Genomic DNA, 7,241 nt, shown 5'->3' with positions numbered 1-7,241 from the left:
GAGAATAGGCTGCCTTAAGGGCAGCCCCTAAATCGTTTACCCTAATCTCTCTACATTGGTGACATGAACAAGAACACAAGGTAGAGAGAGGAAAAATCGTTTCTCTTCTTTTTATTCAATATTGTTGTTGTGTTGTTACATATGAGAGTGTATACAATGTAATATATGAGTACAAAGTGTTATATGACCGTTAGAGAGAGAAGAAGGGAGATAGGGACATAAAGTGGTCTTCTCTTGAGCAAGACAATGGTGAAAGGGACAGCTCCTTCCTTCACCAACCAAAGGCCACGTGATTCTTCCTTCCCTTCCTTCCTTGTGCGCTTTTCCCTTCTTCTTCTTCCCATTGGCCTCTCTTTTCTTCTCTTCTTCCCATGGGCCTCTCTCTCTTGTAAGGCCTTGTTTTCCTTCTCTCAAACTCGGCCTTTCTCTTGTGAGGCCCCTTGGACCAAGCGCAGGCCGTACGGACGTAACAGGCCGAGACCGTACGGACGGGCCTGTACGGACGGGCCTGTACGGACGGGCCTGTACGGACGGACCTGTACGGACGGGCATCTTCATGGGCCTTCTCTTCCTGGTGTTCACGGCCTACCTGGCCGCTCACCGGACATGGGTCCGTTCACGGACACGGTACATGGTACCGGACACGGTACATGGCCTGACCGGCCTTTACATGGCCTTTCCGGCCTTTCTTCTCTTCTTCCAAGGCTCGGCCTTACCGGCCTCTCCTCTCTCCTCCTTGGTACATTCTAATACTCCCCCGCACGCTTGATCGGCGGGACACCATGGGGACCAAAGATCAAGAGTGGAGTAGTGTAGTCTACCTCATTAAAAAAACCTCAACAAAGAAAACCTCTTGGGATAAAACTTTGTTAGAGGGAAAAAGAGTATAGCCTTCACTATCCATGATGTCCCTTGACCTTGGTTTATAAGGAACTAGCTCTCTTCTCTTCATGACTTGAACCGCTACTTCTCCTTAGCCCACCTTGCCTTTGGCACCTTCCTTATGATCTCCATCCTTGCACCTTTAGAATTTCTTTGAGGCTCTCATAGTCTCCTTTACCCTTTAAACAAGTGATAAAGAAGAAAAGTGTAAGTGTATGCTATGAGGAATATCAAAGTAAATTTCTATAAGTGTGACAATTTAAGAAAAATCATATGGAAGTGTAAAGACTGTAAGTTTAGAAACGAGAGAGTGTAGAGATCGAGTGAGTTTGAGAGTGTTCGCACGAGAGAGTAGAAGAGAGTATGGAAGTGTAAGAGAGAGAGTATAGAAGAAGAATCAAACTTCTTACTTGAAAAAGAACCTAGATACATCCTAATTATAGACAAAGTAAGCAGCATATTCCTATGGGATCCTATACACGCTTTACATGACTGAAAGTGACATCCTTCCTTCTTAACATAACATGTGACTTGTGAGTTGAAATATCTTCCCACTTGCACACAAACTCCAACGGTCGGTAGGAGAAGGATCTAGAGACTTGGTTGTCTCATACAAGCCTTAGAAGACTTCAAGTGGGCTTCTACACGAGATGGTATGGTTGGCCCGATGAGAGAGAACGGTCGTTGACTTGTACGGACGTTGACTTGTACGGACATGGTGATCAAGATCCCAAATTATACTCCCCCTCAAGCTTTAGTCATTGGACCCTATGACATAAGCTTGAACCATTGATCACCTACCTCATTAAAAACCTTAGTATATAAAACCACTTGGGAAAAATTATACTTAAGGGAAAAAGAGCGTAGGATCTCAAGGTTTGGTGAGGTCCATGAGTCCTAGCCGAGGGTGAATGTATTCGCACACTTGTGGGCTGGCCGCCTTTGTGAAAATGTCGGCTAGTTGCTCTTTGCTGTCTGTATGACATGGGAGTGTGACGCCTAGCTGAATCTGCTCTCGCACCTTGTGGCAATCGACCTCTATGTGTTTTGTTCTCTCGTGAAACACGGAATTGGTGGCTATGTGGATGGCTGCTTCGTTATCACAATGCATAGTGATAGGCTTTGATGATTCAACTCCAAGATCCTTCAATAGTGCCTTAAGCCACATGAGCTCGGTTGTTAACTTCCTCATGGCTCTATACTCGGACTCCGCACTAGATAACGAGACAACCTTTTGTTTCTTGCTCTTCCATGTGACTAAGTTTCCTCCCAAGAACGTGCAGTATCCGGTGGTTGAGCGACGATCCCCATGGTCTCCGGCGTAATCAGCGTCACAATATCCTATCAACTCGGTGCTCTTGTTCCTTCCCATCCATATGCCTTGTCCCGGAGCTCCCTTGATGTACTTAAGGATTCGGTTCACCATGTTCCAGTGGTGTCTAGTTGGGTTTTGCATGTGTTGGCTTACCTGGTTCACAGCAAAACAAAGATCAGGCCTAGTGATAGTTAAATATATGAGCTTACCCACCAGACGCCTATATCGCGTGACATCTTCGAATGGAGGCTCCCCCTTTCCGGCTGTCTTGTAGTTTTCTTCAAGAGGTGTGGTCACTGCTTTTGATCCAAGTTTTCCTGCTTCACTTAAGAGGTCAAGAGCATACTTTCTTTGTGATAAAAACAATCCTTCATCAGACCTATACACTTCTATACCAAGAAAATACTTAAGTTCTCCAAGGTCTTTAATATCAAAAACTGACTTAAGAAACTCTTTAGCTTCTTGAATACCTACCTTGTCACTTCCAGATATGATGATATCATCAACATATACTAGAATGACCACTATACCTTTGTCACTTGGTAGTGTGAAGAGAGTATGATCCGATTCTGATTTGCGAAAACCTTTCCCAAGTAAGGTTGTGCTCAACTTGTGGTACCATGCTCTAGGCGATTGTTTAAGGCCATATATTGCCTTGTTGAGCTTCAGCACCTTTCCCGGGCCTATGGTGTCCTCTAGACCAGGCGGTGGCCGCATGTAGACCTCATCTTCAAGTTCTCCTTGCAAGAACGCATTCTTCACATCCATTTGCCATAGATCCCAATCCAAGTTTGTGGCCAAGGAGAGAACAACTCGAACTGTGTGTAATTTGGCCACCGGAGCAAACGTATCTTTGTAATCCTCCCCATACGTTTGCGTAAAACCACGAGCTACAAGTCTGGCCTTGTAGCGTTCAATCTCCCCATTGCTCTTATACTTGATAGTGAAGATATACCGAGACGTCACAGCCTTCTTGCCCTTGGGTAAGTCTGATTCGTCCCATGTGTGATTTTGCACCATGGCCGTGTTCTCGGCATCAACTGCGTCTCGCCACACCTTGTGGTCCTTGGCCTCATCATATGTCTTGGGAACCCAATGCTGGTCAATTTGGCCAAGGAACACTTGATGTTCCATCGGAAAGTGTGCCAGCGTGCATACAGCTTGAATTGGGTGTGCGACGACCATGTTGTTGTAGTACACTCTAGTGTTCTTCCAGTTAGATGGGGGAAACTTGAGACGTTGGCTACGTCGAAGAGGAACTATAGTTCCCGCCTCTGAGTTAGCTCTGCCTAGTGTAATAATTTCTTCAAGCTGCTCAGCCGGTTCCTCGGATGGCACATCATTGTTGTCTCCGGGTAGTTCGGTCGAATCCGTGGGCAACTCAGTTTCGTCGTTGGTATGAGAAGTGGGTGGATCAAGGTCGGGCTCAGGGAATGGCTCAGGTTGTTCTGGTGATGCTTGACTGGCCGGCGCGTTGGTGATCCGATCATTCTCAATACCTAGCCTCTCAAGGATCACCCGGAGGTTGCGTGTCCGATCGGAAGAAGAGGTCGAGAGATTGCGAAGTTCATCCCAGTTCTTCTCATCATAAAATCCTTGTGACTCCACAAACTTGACATCACGAGACACAAGAACTCTTCTTGTCTCCGAGTCATAGCACTTATATCCTTTTTGAGTTGTAGAATAGCCGATAAACATTGCCTTAGTACTCTTAGCATCAAGCTTGTCTCTTAGTTCACCTGGTCGCAACACATAGCAAACACAACCAAATACTCGTAAATGATCAAAGTTAGGCTTTTCATTGTTCAATACCTCAAATGGAGACAAGTCGTTGAGTATTTTTGTTGGTGTGCGGTTGATAAGATAACAAGCTGTGAGCACGGCATCTCCCCAAAAGCGTTTTGGAACTCTTGTATGGAACATCATGGACCTTGCTACCTCCATGAGATGCCTATTCTTCCTTTCAGCCACCCCATTTTGTTGTGGTGTGTATGGACAGCTAGTTTGATGAAGAATTCCATGTTCGGCTAGATATTGCTTAAAGGCATGGCTTGTGTATTCTCCACCATTATCTGATCTCAAAATTTTAATCTTGGCATGATAGTGGTTAGTGACATAATTTTGAAAGCTAGTAAAAGCTTCAAGAACTCTATCCTTAGAAGGAAGCAAAGTTATCCAAGTATATTTTGATTTTTCATCAATAAAAGTCACAAAATACTTTTGATTTTCTCTAGATAAGCAAGGGGATGTCCAAACATCAGAATGAACCAAATCAAAACATTTTTCATAAATAGTAATAGATTTAGGAAAAACAGCCTTGCAATGTTTACCAAGAATACAAGCCTCACACCCATCATTTTGAAAAGAAATATTAGGGAACATTAAAGCTAAAGCTCTAGTGTGAGGATGTCCTAGCCTAGCATGTAAAATAGAATCACTAGGTTTAACAACAACCGAATTAAAACAAGAAGCAGATAAATTCAAGTCCTCAAGCATATAGAGATCACCCTTGGAACCTCCTTGACCAAGGACCTTACTTGTCTCAATATCCTGAAAATGAACCTTGTTAGGACCAAATATTGCATAACAATTCAAATCAGTAGTGGCTCTCTTAACTGATAGCAAGTTGGAAGTAAAATTTGGCATATAGAACGCTTTAGTATCTTTATCAAATAATTTCAAGTTTCCAATGCCTTTAACTGGCACTTTCTCACCATTTGCTATCACAACATTACCACTAGCCGGTTTAATATCACTCATTAACCTAGAATCACTAATCATGTGGTGAGAAGCACCGGAATCAACTATGAGCGGTTTAGTTTGATTCAAGGCAAGATAAGAGTTACCGGAATTTTCTTTGAGTGCCTTAATGAGCGCATCAAGATCAGACTTCCTCACGAGGTCCGACGAGGCAGCCAGGGCAGTTCCATTCATATCCGGAGCTCGAGGGTTCAGTTCAGCAACCAATGGCTCCACACTCGCTCGATGAGCTCTTGGTGCTCCACGGTGGTTCATTGGTCGGTTTACTCGGAGGTGTGGGTGGAGAATCCAACACTCATTCTTGAAATGGCCCGGCTTCTTGCAGTGGTGACACACTGGTTCTTTCTTGTTATCTCCTCGATAGTAGCCCTTGTTTGCGGTCGCTACATCAGCTTGGTTGGCGGTTACAAGCTCCCCCTTGTTACCAAACAACCCCATGGAACCATGCTCCTTTTGAATCTGACTACACACTTCCTCCAGGCTGGGAAGCTTGTCCGACCTCAAGATATGCTTGATAAGATCGTTGTAAGATGGATTCAGCGTAAGGAGGAGGCCGAACACCTTGTCTTGTTCACGCCTCTCATTCAAGATTGTCGGATCAAGAGTCGCTGGCCTAAGCATCTCAAGCTCAGCCCAAAGGGACCTAAACTTCCCAAAGTGTTTGGTGAACTCCATGTCTTCTTGGCTTAGGTTGTTGATGGCTCTCTTGATCTCAAAGACTCGGCTTAAATTGGTAGTGTTACCAAAGACGTTTTGCAAGGTATCCCATAGATCCTTGGCCGTTTCACAATACGAGTAGGCCTCGAGTATTGGAGCATCGAGAGAGTTTTGTATGATGGCGAGAACACTTTGGTCTTCTTGAAACCACTTTTCTTCACCACTTGTGGCCACAACTTTGCCGTCTTCAGTCGGCTCGCCCTTCGGAGCTTCACTTGTTGTCACATGGGTCCAAAGCCCTCGGCCACATAGCGCCGTCTTTGTGGTCCTTGCCCACAACAAATAGTTCTCTCCTTTGAGAGTAACTGGAACAACCAAGGTTTTGGTGCTTTCCATGGAGTTTTGTCCAATGGTCAATAAGTTTACCCAACGGTTAAAGAAAAACTCAAGAGATTGAGTGAACGAGTTGCGGAAGAAAGTAGAGTGAATGAAGAGTTTAACGAGAGGAACCACAAGGCTCTGATACCATGTAAGTTTAGAAACGAGAGAGTGTAGAGATCGAGTGAGTTTGAGAGTGTTCGCACGAGAGAGTAGAAGAGAGTATGGAAGTGTAAGAGAGAGAGTATAGAAGAAGAATCAAACTTCTTACTTGAAAAAGAACCTAGATACATCCTAATTATAGACAAAGTAAGCAGCATATTCCTATGGGATCCTATACACGCTTTACATGACTGAAAGTGACATCCTTCCTTCTTAACATAACATGTGACTTGTGAGTTGAAATATCTTCCCACTTGCACACAAACTCCAACGGTCGGTAGGAGAAGGATCTAGAGACTTGGTTGTCTCATACAAGCCTTAGAAGACTTCAAGTGGGCTTCTACACGAGATGGTATGGTTGGCCCGATGAGAGAGAACGGTCGTTGACTTGTACGGACGTTGACTTGTACGGACATGGTGATCAAGATCCCAAATTATAAAGACTAGCAATGGAACTAAAAATAATTAGGAATTTAAATAGAGTAGGGTTTAGAGCACAGCCTTTTGGTGTTTTGATGAATAGGAAGGAGAGAGGCTGATCATTGATGCGGTTTGGACCTCTCTTCTTGAGACCGCTACAGACTGATATACGCCCACTGAATCGGGCATAACTTTTGATCGGTTGCTCGGATTGGTATGATTTCACTTTCACTGGCAAGATGACTCTCTGGTCTCGAACTTTGGTGAAGAACGCGGAAGCTGAATCGCAGTGGAAGGGTTTCGTCCGAGTCGATCTTTGAGACGTCTCGGCAAGGACTTGCTTGTTGCCGAGAGTTTGGAACAGGGAATGTGAGGGGCGGCGAGTTTAAGTATAACGTCTATCTCCCCCGTACCATTGACTTGATGATGAGCTGACATCTCATCATTTTCCTTGAAACCTTGTGCTTGACCTCCCTTAAAGTCTTGTGCACATCCGATCAGCACCTTGGCACTAATACACATGTCCTTGGGCTGATTCATCACCTTCCACCAGCTCTCTCCACTAGAACTTCCTCCATAGCTTTATCTCTCTCGGTCAGCCTTAAATAGACCACCTCGCTCAAAAGAGTCTTCTGCTCTCCTCGGATGAGTCTAACCGCCGGAGTTT

General features: G+C 44.7%; 1 long non-coding RNA gene across 1 annotated transcript; it reads right to left on the bottom strand.

Annotated features, from left to right (window-relative positions):
• Positions 1–4,460: 4,460 nt before the first annotated feature.
• LOC147950181 (uncharacterized) lies at positions 4,461–5,188 on the bottom strand. The gene is made up of 2 exons (XR_015596265.1): positions 5,044–5,188; positions 4,461–4,747 (listed from the first exon to the last, which is right to left on the bottom strand). It is a non-coding gene; the product is annotated as an uncharacterized LOC147950181 (long non-coding RNA).
• Positions 5,189–7,241: the final 2,053 nt, after the last annotated feature.

Source organism: Camelina sativa, chromosome 1 (assembly GCF_030686135.1).
Source record: "Camelina sativa cultivar CO46 ecotype springtype chromosome 1, ASM3068613v1".
NCBI lineage: Eukaryota > Viridiplantae > Streptophyta > Magnoliopsida > Brassicales > Brassicaceae > Camelina > Camelina sativa.
Note: the sequence above shows the minus strand (reverse complement) of the source record. Positions and strands in the feature narration are given on the sequence as shown.